Source organism: Bidens hawaiensis, unplaced genomic scaffold (assembly GCF_021521415.1).
Source record: "Bidens hawaiensis isolate Kalapana, Puna unplaced genomic scaffold, B.hawaiensis_p1.1 tig00001758_1, whole genome shotgun sequence".
Classification (NCBI taxonomy): domain Eukaryota; kingdom Viridiplantae; phylum Streptophyta; class Magnoliopsida; order Asterales; family Asteraceae; genus Bidens; species Bidens hawaiensis.
In genome coordinates this window covers 3109049-3124047 of record NW_027491099.1, presented here as the reverse complement: position 1 = coordinate 3124047, position 14999 = coordinate 3109049, and positions in this window count along the sequence as shown.

Here is a 14999-nt window from a genome sequence, read left to right as displayed (position 1 = left end):
AGTTACTTGATGACATACGTACGTTACACATTAGTTCATAACTTTCAGCTCCCACATGCAGACGGAATTGGTAGGGATAACTAGGCGGATTCTAGGCGGTCGACTGAGGAGTTGGGAGGAGTACTCGGCCTTAGTCAGAGAGTATTCGAGGATGGCTCACCGAGAAATTGGTCTAGACGGGGATAACTCGTTGAGTACTCGATGCTTAGATGCGATTTTTACAACCATGCGTGTAATTATCGTATGCATGTTAGAATACAATGGATTTCATAACAAGATTTTTTTTCTTTTGTCGCAAATGCGTAGAAATGCAAAAGAAATACCCCATAAATCATTATCGCTAAACTAACAAAATTAATGATTGAAATGAATTAATAGTATTGAACTTATACAACTGTTTTCATGGATATTCTCTAATAAAATTAATGATTGAAATGAATTGAACATTTGAACGTATGCAACATTAGACGATTAAATCAATTTTAGATATTTACAATTTTCAGGTCCTAGAAAACCAACCAATCAGTGTAATCAATACGCCAATGAACTGGTGATAGAATTATAAAAGAAGGAGTTGAGGTGTTTTCTTCTACCCAGATTTGATTCTTGCTTCCATCATCTAGTTTCGGCGACATCAGGTAATGATGGGAGACAAGATTGGATCCTTCAACTGAACGAGTTTTATCTCACCGTACTGTGCCTTCAGGCGAGTGTGCACAAGCGCTGGCCTTAGGTGAGTTTTTCTCGGATTAAAAGACAATTATATCATGATGTGATGAATTTAGACAACAGCTCATTAGTAGAACGTTAAAAAAGAGGAGAAAGAAAAAGAGAAAAGAAAAGTGTAATTAATCAGGAGAATAAAAAAAATGGCACCCACATATTCTGTCGCTTTTAGATATAGATATCTCCATTTTCCAATTATAAAATCACCTCCGTACGTAATTTGTTGAACACTTCTTAAAAAAAAAAAGAATTCACGTTATGCATATTCTTATCCTTGCAAATTCCTCACTTGAGTGATTATTTTGAGGAGATCAATCAAAGCAAAGCAAAGGTTATAATGTTGATCAGTTTCTATAATCGATGATATAATGTAAACAAGGAAATATGTAATACCTGTTAATCCAGTGATGTTTGAGATTGACATCTTCTTAATCTGATCGAGTTCCCCTTTAGGGTGTATGGTTAGGATGGAGATTAGGTGTTCTTGATGAACACGATTTGAGGGAGAGAGGTAGGGGATGATTCTTATGGTGTTATTATTCATCATTAGTTATTAACCTCTCTAATAAGCTCTCTATATATACACCCAAGGGGAAACCCTATTAATGTTAGTAAGGGTAATTCCGTCCATCAAGGATTTACCTGTTATAAACATAAGGTTATTTAGGTCAATGATCAATAATAAGATAAATAATTATAAGGGCCATATATAAAATATATATAAAATATATATTTATTCTAACATTCTCCCACTTGGCCTAGTAATTATTTATTATGAGCATTAGATTAGTTTGATCAGAGGTTAATACTCATTTTAGTTCTAAACCCAAATTGCAGCAGAGAAATACAGTCGTTGAATCAATATTCGACTCAGGACCCCCATTAATCATACTACAACTCAAATTTAAAACCTAACTTTAGGATCAAATTGACAAATAAGCCCTTACCGTTGATTTGTATAATTAGTGTCTATACGTGTCACACCCGGCCCTGAGCGGCGGAAACAGCCGGGCGCGCGCGAGTGGGGATTGATAATTAAGCACGGGCCATTGCAAACATTCAAAGATTTTTATTGCGCATGAAATGTTTAATACAAATACATTACATTGTTTAAAAATTACATAAAAACATCCAAGTATAAAAACTGTTGAAGATTTCCACGCCATATCCCCTTGCGCGGCGGGAACAACCACGCGCATCGAAGGGATAGAACTAAAATCTTCCAAAAAGCTAGTTTTAGATGTTCAGCGTGAGGTGCTCTAAGTGTGACTCCATGCGCTACCTAGTTATCTCCTGAAAGACACGTAAAAACATTTGAATCAGTATAAACTGAGTGAGTTCACAAGTTTTAGTAACTTGATAAATCGTATTGCATCATAATCTTGATACAAATCATTCTGAAACATAATTCTGATAGCATCATTAAAACACATGCTTGGTAAAACATAGTCCTATCAACATATTCTGATAAAATCGTTCCGCGGGTTACGCGCGAACATTTCTGGGAACTGTGCTCGTCTATGCAAAGTGGCGCTGCCACTACGAGCTAAAATAAGTAATACCGTCCCGCGGGTTACGCGCGAACGTTTCAGGAAAATGTGCTCGTCCATGCAAGGTGGCGCTGCCACTACGAGCTAATCAATAATTCCGTCCCGCGGGTTACGCGCGGACGTTGTGCCGGAAAACAAGGCGCTCGTCTGCGTAAGAGGAGCGACCTCTACGAGCGGGCTCAATCCCATAGTACTGCCCCGTGACATGCTAGGCACTCGTCTGTGTAAGAGGTGCGACCCCTACGAGTGGGTGGATCAAACCAGCAGTCCCTACCCTTAGAGTTCCAATGGTAAAGTGATCACTTACTCGTATCGCACTCTCATCGAAAACCATAAATAACCGTTTGCATTGCTCGTAAATATACCATAATGAAACATTATTTAAACACATAAATGTTTGCATTGCTTGTAAGAGTATCATGATAAAACATAATTTAAGTACGTGTCCCTCGCCCCAAAAATAGTTTAAAAAATAGTGAAAACGGTGAAAATAGGGGCTGTGAGACTCACCTGTGGTTCTTGTTAAGGGATTAATCGAGATTCGGGTTTTCTTGGTGTTGGCCTCGGAATCGAAGGTCTAGAATACGATTAAATAACAAGAAGTATATATATTAAGATCAAGAAATAGGAGAATATAAGGGTTGGAAAGTAGATCTCAAGGTTATATTCTCGGCTTACCTAGTAACAGGATCGGAAATGAAAACAACGGATGCTTGGGAGAGGATTAGTGCAAGTTTGCAGTTCTTTGAAGTGTGTTTTGGGTGATAATTTAGGTTACATATTTATAGGCAAACTCAAGGGAACACAATCCCTTGCTTTAGGGGATTGTAATCTTTTCATATCTAGGGGTAATGATGATAAAGTATAGAAATTATTATTATTTATTTAAAAGTGGAGTAGTGGATAAAAGATTTTGATTTTGATTTGGTCAGGACATGCAGGTCTGGGGTTGGTGAGAATAGGGTGGCTGACAGTTGACTTTTCATGTTGCAGTGTGCTTTTTCAGGTACTTTTGTCAGTGTACAGTAAAAAAAATGGAAAATCTCTGAAACACGCTACTGTTTCCTTTTGGGCGGGAGTAATCTCCTTACGTCTGGAGAATAGACTAAGTGTTCCGTGCGTATCACTTTGTGCGCATAGCTTTCTGCGTGAAGGACATTTCTTTGCTGCGGGTAGGTGCGTAACCTTCTCGCAGTTAGGGACATTGAGTTTCATTTGTAGATTCTCCAGGTGGTCTTGGTATTTCAACATAGTGATCAGTCATGTTGAAGTCAATTCCATCTTGGAGCTTCTAGCTCTCAATGTTCCCGCCATGCGGGGAGGTTAGTTCCCTTCCGCACGCGCATAAACGATTTAGGATGCACCCGCCTTAGCATCATGCGGGATGGCCAACCCATTAGACAACATAACGTTAAGTTACATGAAAACATAAAGCCAAAACATTCGCGCATGGCGCATATAACATATGCCCACGCTGGTTCTTAACATGGCGCGCTCGCGCAGGGCGCACATAACAAATGCACGCGCTGTTTCTAACATGGCGCGCTCGCGCAGGGCGCATATAACATAATTACCTAATATTTAGGTTGATTACTTGGTTTAAGGGATTGGGAATTTACCGGGTGTCACATTCTCCCCTTGTTAAGCGAATTTCGTCCCGAAATTTAGGAGACGTTGCTGGCAGAAGCCATGCTCTGAAAGAGGTGAGGGTATTTCATACGCATCTGGTCTTCTCTTTCCCAAGTGAATTCAGGCCCACGCCTCGAGTTCCATTGAACCTTTACTAACTTGATTCTGCTTCTGCGTAACTTTTGTTCTTTCCAATCGGTTACTGCTATAGGTTCTTCTACGAAGTGCAGCTGTTTGTCGATGTGAATCTCTTCCAACGGCAAAATCAACGTTTCGTCAGATAAGCACTTTTTGAGGTTGGACACATGAAACGTATCATGAACTCCACTGAGTTCGGCGGGTAAACGGAGTTTATAAGCAACCGGACCGATCCTTTCCAGGATCTCAAATGGTCCAATGAAGCGCGGATTCAACTTTCCTCGCTTGCCGAAACGGGGGACTCCTTTCCATGGAGAGACTTTCAAAAGTACTCTATCCCCTACTTGAAACTCCAACGGTTTCCTTCGCACATCTGCGTAGCTCTTCTGTCTGTCGCGCGCTGTCTTAAGGCGATCCCGTATCTGAAAAATCTTGTCTGTTGTTTCTTGGATCAATTCTGGACCAGTCATTTGCTTGTCACCCACTTCAGCCCAGCACAGTGGGGATCTACACTTGCGCCCATACAAAGCTTCGAACGGCGCAGCCTTAATGCTTGTGTGATAGCTGTTGTTGTAAGAAAATTCAACCAATGGGAGATGAGTGTCCCAGCTACCTCCGAAATCGATCGCACACGCGCGTAGCATATCTTCCAATGTCTGGATTGTTCGCTCGCTTTGCCCATCCGTTTGAGGATGATAAGCTGTACTCATATCAAGGCGAGTACCTAGAGCTCCTTGTAACGATCTCCAAAACCTTGATGTGAACCGACTATCTCTATCAGAAATGATGGACACTGGGACTCCATGTTTTGAAACTACTTCTCGAATATACAATCGGGCTAACTTTTCCATCTTATCGGTTTCCTTGATCGGCAGGAAGTGCGCTGACTTAGTTAGCCGATCCACAATAACCCAGATCGTGTCGTAACCCCCAGGTGTCCTTGGCAGTTTGGTGATGAAGTCCATAGAGATTTGTTCCCACTTCCACATGGGAATTTCTGGCTGCTGAAGCAACCCTGATGGTTTCTGGTATTCAGCCTTCACCTTCGAACACGTCAGGCATTTACTGACATACGTCGCGATGGCGCCTTTAAGATTGGGCCACCAATACAGCACTTTAACATCTTGGTACATCTTGTCTGCGCCAGGATGTACGGAATACCGTGTCTTGTGAGCTTCGTTTAGTACTTGCTCGCGCAATCCTCCCTTGAGAGGGACCCATATGCGGTTAGCGAAATATAGATTGCCGTTCTCTTTAAGCTCCAAACTCTTAGTCATACCCCCAAGGCATTCGTTTTTAACACACTCTGGTTTCAAGGCTTCTTGCTGAGCGTCTCGGATGCGGGTAGAGAGATCTGCGTGAATGGTCAACCTTAGAGCCTTGACTCGTAGCGTTTTTATTCGCTCCTTCCTACTTAGCGCGTCTGCTACCACATTCGCCTTTCCAGGGTGGTACTTAATTTCACAATCATAATCATTCAACAACTCCACCCATCTTCGTTGCCTCATGTTTAAATCCTTTTGATCAAATATATGTTGAAGACTCTTGTGATCCGTAAAAATTATACACTTTGTACCATAGAGGTAATGGCGCCAAATCTTTAGCGCGAAGACAACCGCTCCAAGTTCCAGATCATGCGTTGTGTAGTTCTTTTCATTGGTCTTGAGTTGGCATGAGGCATACGCTATGACTTTGTCTCGCTGCATAAGGACACATCCAAGTCCCTGATGTGAAGCGTCGCAGTAAACAACGATGTCATCCGTCCCCTCGGGCAAAGACAAAATTGGCGCACTACATAACTTCTGTTTTAACGTTTGAAATGTTGTTTCCTGACTTTCGCCCCAAACAAACTTCTTGTCTTTCTGAGTTAGCGCGGTCAGAGGTAGAGCTATCTTGGAGAAGTTCTCAATGAAGCGTCGATAGTAGCCAGCTAGTCCTAGGAATTGCCTCACCTCAGTTGGGGTTTTTGGCGCTTCCCAGTTTTCGATGGCCTTGACTTTGGAAGGATCAACGTGTATTCCTTTCTCGTTTACAACGTGACCGAGAAAGTGAACTTCTCTAAGCCAAAACTCGCACTTGGAAAACTTCGCATACAACTTTTCTTTCCTCAACAATTCCAAAATCAATCTCAGGTGTTGCTCATGCTCGGCCTTGGTCCGAGAGTAAATCAGAATATCATCTATAAATACAATCACAAACTTGTCCAAGTATGGTTTGCATACGCGGTTCATCAGATCCATGAATACAGCCGGCGCATTAGTTAGCCCGAAAGGCATCACTAAGAACTCATAATGGCCGTATCTAGTTCGGAAGGCTGTTTTCGGCACATCTTCCTCATGGACCCTAAGTTGGTGGTATCCTGACCGTAGATCTATCTTCGAATAATAACTGGATCCCTGCAACTGGTCAAATAAGTCGTCAATCCTCGGTAAGGGATACCGATTCTTGACTGTCAGCTTATTCAGCTCCCTGTAGTCAATACACATTCTGAACGAACCATCCTTCTTTTTAACAAACAGTACTGGAGCTCCCCAAGGTGAAAAGCTTGGGCGTATGAAACCCTTATCCAATAGTTCCTGTAACTGATTGGATAGCTCTTGCATCTCAGATGGAGCTAGTCGATAAGGCGCTCGAGCTACTGGCGCAGCTCCTGGGACTAAATCAATACGAAACTCGACTTGTCGCGGCGGCGGTAATCCGGGCAAATCTTCAGGAAAAACTTCTGGAAATTCGCGCACTACTGGTAAGTCTTCAATTCTTCGCTCATCTCCTTTCTTCTCTACGACATGCGCCAGGAAGGCGTAGCACCCTTTCCTTAGGCACTTACGCGCCTTTAGGCACGAAATCAGTTTCGTCGCAACTCCCCTTCTTTCCCCTTGAATTACCAGGGCTTCTCCGTTCAACAGTGGGATCCGAACCTGCTTCTCATGGCAAATAACTTCCGCGCGGTTCTCGACTAACCAATCCATACCTACCACAATGTCAAAACTTCCCAAGTCTATTGGCAACAAATTAATATTGAACCCGTGACCTCCCATGACTATTACACATTGTTCAGTTCTTTCGTTCGCGCATAACTGCCTACCATTGGCTAGTTCTATAGTATAAGGCGTGTCTAGCCTACTGGTTGCTAGGCCTAGGGAGTCTTTAAACTCAGCGGATATAAAACTTAGGTCAGCGCCAGTATCAAATAAGACAGATGCAAAATGTCCGTTAAGCAAAAACGTACCGGTTACCACATTCGGCTCTTCTTTAGCTTCGCCTGCGCCGATCACAAAAGCTCTCCCGCGAGCTTGGTTTCCCTTTTGCGGGCAATCCCGACTAAAATGCCCTGGCTTCCCGCATGCGTAGCAGTTGTCGCTTGCTCCAGCTTCTCTGACACGGCAATTCATCGTCTTGTGCCCTGGTCTGCCACATTTGGCACATTCGATTCTTGCGCATTCACCCTCGTGGTGATACTTGCATTTGCTGCACCATGGGCGAGGCCCGCTGTATCCTTTTCGTGGTGGCTCCGCGGCCTGAATCGCGTAAGTCCTTGCGCTCTCCTGCTTCTTGAACGGTGGCTGCTTGGAGTCGGACCCTCGGTGGTGAGAGTTCCATTTCCTCTTGGGATCAGAGGTTCGCTGCTCGATTCCGCGCGTAGTTAACATACCCGCACGGACCGTATCCCTTGTAAGGGTGATGGCCCGCGCTACCCGCCTCATCAAAGGTTGGAGGCGCTGCGGCGTTGAGCGGAACCCTAACAACAGGAGGTAACCCAAAAATATACCTCTCGATCTTCTTTTCCTCCGTGTTTGCCATGTCTGGCACCAACTGGCAAAGCTCGTTGAAACGGTTGTTGTAGGCGTCGATATCCGTTCCTACCATGGTGTGGTTCCAGAATTCCTGTTGTAGACTCTGGATTTCTGCGCGAGAGCAGAACTTTCTCATCATCATTTCCTTCAGTTCCTCCCAGGTCTTGTGGAGAGCAACTTCTCGCCCCAATGTTTTCGTTTGAAGCTTCCACCAAGACGAAGCTGCTTCTTGGAACATGCAGGTCGCGTAAAGGACCTTCTGGTTCTCACTACATCCGCTAATGGAGAGAACTGTCTCCATCTTGTCAATCCAGTTGTAGAGCCCAATGGCCCCTTCGGTACCCTTGAATGGCCAAGGCTTACAGGCCATGAATGTCTTGTAGGAGCATCCTTTGTCCAAGGCTCCTGATTCGGGTTCTGGGGTCTCATTCTGACGACCCTGACTTGATTCGGCCTTGCTGGCCTCATGTGTTGCGTTGCTTGCGCGATTATTTCCGCGAGTTCCTCGGGTGTCATGGTAATTCCTTTGGCTTTAGTTGGAGGCATTCTCGCTTTAAAAGAGAATGAAAATATATCAAACTTAGCGCATGTACTCTGAGCACATAATGTTTTTCTTTATTTACTACACTGTGTGACCCGTGTTCCTAAGTGTGTGTATAGTTTCTTTTGAAAATATTTTCTTTGAAAAATATTTCATGCGATTCTCCAACGGTTATAGTCTAGGTTAAAACTTCTTTTCCTAGTTCGCTATAACCAGTGCTCTGATACCAATCTGTCACACCCGGCCCTGAGTGGCGGAAACAGCCGGGCGCGCGCGAGTGGGGATTGATAATTAAGCACGGGCCATTGCAAACATTCAAAGATTTTTATTGCGCATGAAATGTTTAATACAAATACATTACATTGTTTAAAAATTACATAAAAACATCCAAGTATAAAAACTGTTGAAGATTTCCACGCCATATCCCCTTGCGCGGCGGGAACAACCACGCGCATCGAAGGGATAGAACTAAAATCTTCCAAAAAGCTAGTTTTAGATGTTCAGCGTGAGGTGCTCTAAGTGTGACTCCATGCGCTACCTAGTTATCTCCTGAAAGACACGTAAAAACATTTGAATCAGTATAAACTGAGTGAGTTCACAAGTTTTAGTAACTTGATAAATCGTATTGCATCATAATCTTGATACAAATCATTCTGAAACATAATTCTGATAGCATCATTTAAACACATGCTTGGTAAAACATAGTCCTATCAACATATTCTGATAAAATCGTTCCGCGGGTTACGCGCGAACATTTCTGGGAACTGTGCTCGTCTATGCAAAGTGGCGCTGCCACTACGAGCTAAAATAAGTAATACCGTCCCGCGGGTTACGCGCGAACGTTTCAGGAAAATGTGCTCGTCCATGCAAGGTGGCGCTGCCACTACGAGCTAATCAATAATTCCGTCCCGCGGGTTACGCGCGGACGTTGTGCCGGAAAACAAGGCGCTCGTCTGCGTAAGAGGAGCGACCTCTACGAGCGGGCTCAATCCCATAGTACTGCCCCGTGACATGCTAGGCACTCGTCTGTGTAAGAGGTGCGACCCCTACGAGTGGGTGGATCAAACCAGCAGTCCCTACCCTTAGAGTTCCAATGGTAAAGTGATCACTTACTCGTATCGCACTCTCATCGAAAACCATAAATAACCGTTTGCATTGCTCGTAAATATACCATAATGAAACATTATTTAAACACATAAATGTTTGCATTGCTTGTAAGAGTATCATGATAAAACATAATTTAAGTACGTGTCCCTCGCCCCAAAAACAGTTTAAAAAATAGTGAAAACGGTGAAAATAGGGGCTGTGAGACTCACCTGTGGTTCTTGTTAAGGGATTAATCGAGATTCGGGTTTTCTTGGTGTTGGCCTCGGAATCGAAGGTCTAGAATACGATTAAATAACAAGAAGTATATATATTAAGATCAAGAAATAGGAGAATATAAGGGTTGGAAAGTAGATCTCAAGGTTATATTCTCGGCTTACCTAGTAACAGGATCGGAAATGAAAACAACGGATGCTTGGGAGAGGATTAGTGCAAGTTTGCAGTTCTTTGAAGTGTGTTTTGGGTGATAATTTAGGTTACATATTTATAGGCAAACTCAAGGGAACACAATCCCTTGCTTTAGGGGATTGTAATCTTTTCATATCTAGGGGTAATGATGATAAAGTATAGAAATTATTATTATTTATTTAAAAGTGGAGTAGTGGATAAAAGATTTTGATTTTGATTTGGTCAGGACATGCAGGTCTGGGGTTGGTGAGAATAGGGTGGCTGACAGTTGACTTTTCATGTTGCAGTGTACTTTTTCAGGTACTTTTGTCAGTGTACAGTAAAAAAAAATGGAAAATCTCTGAAACACGCTACTGTTTCCTTTTGGGCGGGAGTAATCTCCTTACGTCTGGAGAATAGACTAAGTGTTCCGTGCGTATCACTTTGTGCGCATAGCTTTCTGCGTGAAGGACATTTCTTTGCTGCGGGTAGGTGCGTAACCTTCTCGCAGTTAGGGACATTGAGTTTCATTTGTAGATTCTCCAGGTGGTCTTGGTATTTCAACATAGTGATCAGTCATATTGAAGTCAATTCCATCTTGGAGCTTCTAGCTCTCAATGTTCCCGCCATGCGGGGAGGTTAGTTCCCTTCCGCACGCGCATAAACGATTTAGGATGCACCCGCCTTAGCATCATGCGGGATGGCCAACCCATTAGACAACATAACGTTAAGTTACATGAAAACATAAAGCCAAAACATTCGCGCATGGCGCATATAACATATGCCCACGCTGGTTCTTAACATGGCGCGCTCGCGCAGGGCGCACATAACAAATGCACGCGCTGTTTCTAACATGGCGCGCTCGCGCAGGGCGCATATAACATAATTACCTAATATTTAGGTTGATTACTTGGTTTAAGGGATTGGGAATTTACCGGGTGTCACAATACGTCTTTAGGCATGCATGAACGTATTTAGAGACAAAACAAATTTTCAACGTATGAGGAAAAATTAATAATTAATCATTCATAGTACGATACGCAGTTGCGCTTGGTCATTGGTAAAACCCGTCTCTATTATTGGCCATTTAGGAGACTTATGGGTGACAGACCTTTAATTAGTGGATCCATAAGCATATCATGAATGCATTCGATACAAAAGTTTAGTTTCCTCTATTTGTTCTTAAGTCATAAGCGAACAATAATTTAGACTTGTATCGAATTCTAATGCAGCTCCGCTTGAACTGTTACTGTTCAAGAAATAAGGGTAGCTGACTTTATCACAATAAGTCTTCAATATTGGATTTATATGAAGTTAATAAATTATGAGTCAACTGATAAAGTTTTCCAACAACATTTAGTGACACGTTGCGTTATGATCAGCAACATATTATGTCATTATAACTTAGGTCGTTGTTATCAGTTAGTTAGGACTCCTTCATGAGATAGTAATGTCTGCTGACATAAGGATATACCCAGAAGTTGACAAAGTTAGAATATTAGTAGTCAACCGTTTTTTTTTTTTTTTTTTTTTTTTAGTTCTCACTTCTTCTTCTTTAAATTATTGTGTCTCGCTTCTTAGAGATATTGTGATATTTTATCAGATGCTTCACAATAGAAATAATTAGTCTAGTGTTTAGCAATGTGACCAATATCTAAACGAGTATAGATTTGAACCTTCTTAAGGCATCTAATTAATGATGCATAAGGAAATAATCTCATTTATCCTATTAGCCTCTAAAGGAGAGCAATATTGTATGTTACAAGTGTAAGGACCCGTTTCATGTAAAACATATAAAACTAATGAGTCTATCTCGGTGTATTTTGATAACTATTAAATAAGAGGTATCTCCGAGATTGATTAGGTCAAGATATGCGTTAACAATACTTTGACTCATGTAACATATACTTGTCAAAAGAATGTCATCTATATAAGGACAAGTTTACATTAGTTGCTCCCACTCATCTTGAGGTAGGTAAATCAATCCACTTAGTTCTTGATGAAGAGAGTTGCATTATGATTTCATTATTGATTCTTGCATCAACCCATACATGGATTTTATTGACTTACAAACTAAGTGTTCTTAACCTTCAGTTTAGAACTTACAAGTTATTTTACGAACATGTAGGCCAGTGTTAGGGAAAGTTGTTTTAATGTTCATGTAATGTAGCTCTAAATTATTATAAGCTACTAGAACAGTGATGATCCTCAATGTAACCTTTTGTAAGACAAGGAACTAGGTTCTTTGATAATTTATTCCCTCTTGATTATACCTTTATCAATCAATCATACCTTTAGTGTATTAACGTTATTCATTCATATTTAGTTTAGTAATGACTACCTTTTAGGTAATTCAACCAAATCCCAAACGTTATACTATTTTAGAAGATTGATTGATACTAATGGTTTAATTAGAAGAGGTAGGATCATTAAACCTTCCAAAATCCATTTAATCTTTAGTCAGGTAGGGTACATAATCATCAAAGTTAGTAGGCCTTTGAGACCTAGATGACCTCCTGAGTTGATTATTGGGTTTATAAGGAGTTTCATATTTTCAGGTATATTAGGAGCAATATTAGTTTCTAAGTATGTAAGAGTTGGTGCAGTATGGTGTACAAGAGGTGTAATCGGAGTTAAAGTAAGCGACAATCTCTCCCCCCGCGTCTTGTACTTAGCCAAGTTATGATAAGGACTTTTACTGCTCCTACTGACCTTAGAAATATGTAAGAATTCAGCATGCTTAGGGTCAACATCAGAAGACCAAAAAAATTCTAATTGAGGATTATATTAATTAGTCTTGGTAAGAAATCTAAGTTTTCCCATATTTAGGTATCCAACAAAATTTGTTAGGAGTAGCATTAAATGTTAAGGAGACAAGATATAATGGAGCAGTGTCTTATACAAGGGATGTTTTATGAGGTAGATTAAGTTGTTTCTCCCCCATCTCTTGCATATAAGGACACTCAGTGCTCCCACTGATCTTTTAGGCCTCTAAAAGTCCATACAAGTTTTGGCGATTCATGTCATAGGAAACTTTCATACATTTTAGACTTGATTTCCTTATTGTCCATATTTCATAAGAAATTTTAAGGACATATTTAGAAGGAATACTGATAAGTATATATGAATTGATTTCTTTAAAGAACTTGTCCAGTAGGAAACAGATTAGATACAAGTTGATATTCTTCTAAGCTCCACTAATAGCAGTGAATTATAACTTATGGTGGACCTCACTTACTCCCTTTATCCAGTTTATATTTAGGGCATTTAACACATGCTTTCAAATCACTAAGAATGAGATTTAATGGCAATTCATCCTTTGTCAACCGAGTCATGATTTCTCATGAAAATTTTGGTCTTAATGGATGAAGTACGTAAGTCTCATTTATCTTTTGTTAAATTCTCATTTCTATGATAACAAAAGGTTGTGAAATTTGTAGCATCGCTTAGTTTTATCTTATAAGGTTTCTATTCAGATAATAACGACCGATAATATGATAGTTTTAGTTAGTAGTGACTTTGTTTTGGTCATTTAAAACCTTATAACTGTCAAAATGTAGCTTTAGTATTGATACTAAATTCTGAGTAAACTCTAGAATGTTTAAGGTATCATAAAGCTTAATACAAAACAGCTTTTATGGTTCTTACAACCTTAACACTAAATGAGTCACTGACTCTCATCTTAATTATTATCGATTTCTGATAAGGAAACGTATAAAACTAAACTCAACTAACATGTGTTAATAGGGATATTAATATTAGTGGAGTTAAATATCATTAATTGGTAACTACCTTTCTTAGCCAACTGTTCCCTTGAGGTATGGATAGTCTCTTTGCTCGTGCCTAGTCTAATGGCATGATTTTGCAGTGAGACTTTCCCTTTGAGAACTTAGAGCTGGAAGCAGTACTTGTATTTTGTTTCAAGACTTTAGAACTATCCTCTTTTAAGGTTTAGTGGTAGTAAGGTGAATAACATTTGATTTTCAATTTTAGGCATTCCTTTTCCTGTACATATATTGCTAGCAACACACTCAGTTTCCTTTAGTACTTCTGAGTGTTATAGTTGATTCTTAAGGCATCTAATTGTACTGGTGGAAAAGTAATACACTGAAAAGACTTCATTAAGTTCCATGTATAAGCTCTCAGTTTATGGGTCATGGAATTAAATATTAGGATGTATTCACAAATGCCAATTAACCTTTTTATTTAGAATTAGAGTGTTTTGCATGCATCTTAGGAATTGTTTTGATTCTATTATTTCCATAGAAAAAAAAAAACGTTAGTCTTAGGAATTTTAGAATCCGTAATTGCTCACCTGATAGGAATCATGTAAGGAGTTCTTGATTATCATAAGAGACATATTTATTTATCCCACTGATTATGCTCAAGTGTTTTTCTGTAATACTTTTATCAGAATGAGCAGTAAGAATTTCAAGTCTTTAAGGATAATCAAGACTCAAAAGGGCAAATTTTATAAGACCCTTTTAGAAGCAAAACTCTTCTTAGGTTTTGTAATAAGAGTGGATGATTTAGGTTTGAGATTCAAACTTTATAGAAGAATTTTAGAGTGATTTATGTTATGAGTAATCTAATAAGGCAGACTGAAATTAGGATCATTAATGAAGGATCATTAATGTAAGGATCATTATGAAGATGTGATAATTTTAAGTATAACACCAAAATTAATTTTATTATACTTAAATAAAATAGATCACCGTTGGGCAGAAAATGTATTATTTAAGTATAAAATTCTTGTGCGAAAATAATTGTAACAAATCACTGTTGGGCAGAATTGGAACAATCAAGTTGTTATGCACAAGGTAAGTTTGCAATACATAAATGTAACCAATCACCGTTGGGCAGAATTGAGACATTTAAGGTATTTAAGGCAAAGTTAATGTCATTTGAGTATCTAGCAATTTTAGGATACTCATCTTTTAGATGACTATGCTTAGTTAGACTAAAACAACTTTGTTAAGCTACCACATCACCATTGGGCAGAAGTGAACTCATGAAGTGTTGTTTAAGTTAAGCAAAACTAAAGTCATGCGAATGTCTGATAACGTTAGGACATACACTTTTAAGTGACATACTTAATTAGACTTAAATAACAATATTAGGTTACACATC